The sequence below is a fragment of the Oryctolagus cuniculus genome, chromosome 1 (genome assembly GCF_964237555.1).
Source record: "Oryctolagus cuniculus chromosome 1, mOryCun1.1, whole genome shotgun sequence".
Lineage (NCBI taxonomy): Eukaryota > Metazoa > Chordata > Mammalia > Lagomorpha > Leporidae > Oryctolagus > Oryctolagus cuniculus.
In genome coordinates this window covers 142007460-142008257 of record NC_091432.1, presented here as the reverse complement: position 1 = coordinate 142008257, position 798 = coordinate 142007460, and positions in this window count along the sequence as shown.

The window sequence follows — 798 nt, the reverse complement described above, 5'->3', positions numbered from 1 at the left end:
GCGGCTGCTTAACCTGCTGTACCACAGCAGCAGTCTTAATAGCACTTCTTTCTAATAGCTCCTGTCTCAGGACTGCATCCCGTTCTGAAGACAGTTGGGATAAAAAGAAGAGTTTGATTTCCTTGGGTGCCTCAGGGATTATTCCCTGTACATCTGTTTTCTGGAAAAATCTTGTTTGCGTCCCTGAAATGTGCTATGAGGGGTTTAACCCACGTGGACCTCTTCTTTAAAGATGGGGAAAAGGCTCAATTCCTTTCTCTTTCTGAGAACCGAACCCCTTGGAAATTTGGAAGGGGTGAGTGGGCAGGTGTCCTGGGTGGGGCAGTGATAAATCATAGGCTGCCATCATCCCCCCCCCCTTTTATTATTTATTTGACAGGCAGAGTTAGACAGTGAGAGAGAGAGAGAGAAAGGTCTTCCTTCTGTTGGTTCACCCCTCAAATGGCCACAACGGACAGAGCTGCGCCGATCCGAAGCCAGGAGCCAGGTGCTTCCTCCTGGTCTCCCATGTGGGTGCAGGGCCCAAGCACTTGGCCATCCTCCACTGCCTTCCCGGGCCACAGCAGAGAGCTGGACTGGAAGAGGAGCAGCCGGGACTAGAACCCGGTGCCCACATGGGATGCCGGTGCCACAGGTGGAGGATCAACCAAGTGAGCCACGGCGCCGGCCCCTTTAAAAACACCACCCAGAGGACATCTGAGCTGAAGTCAGGAAGTCCTTTTACTTTTTAAAAATTGATTCAAGAAGCTAATGGGATTTAATTTCCTGTTATCCTGGCAAGGCTGGGCCGGGTCCTCC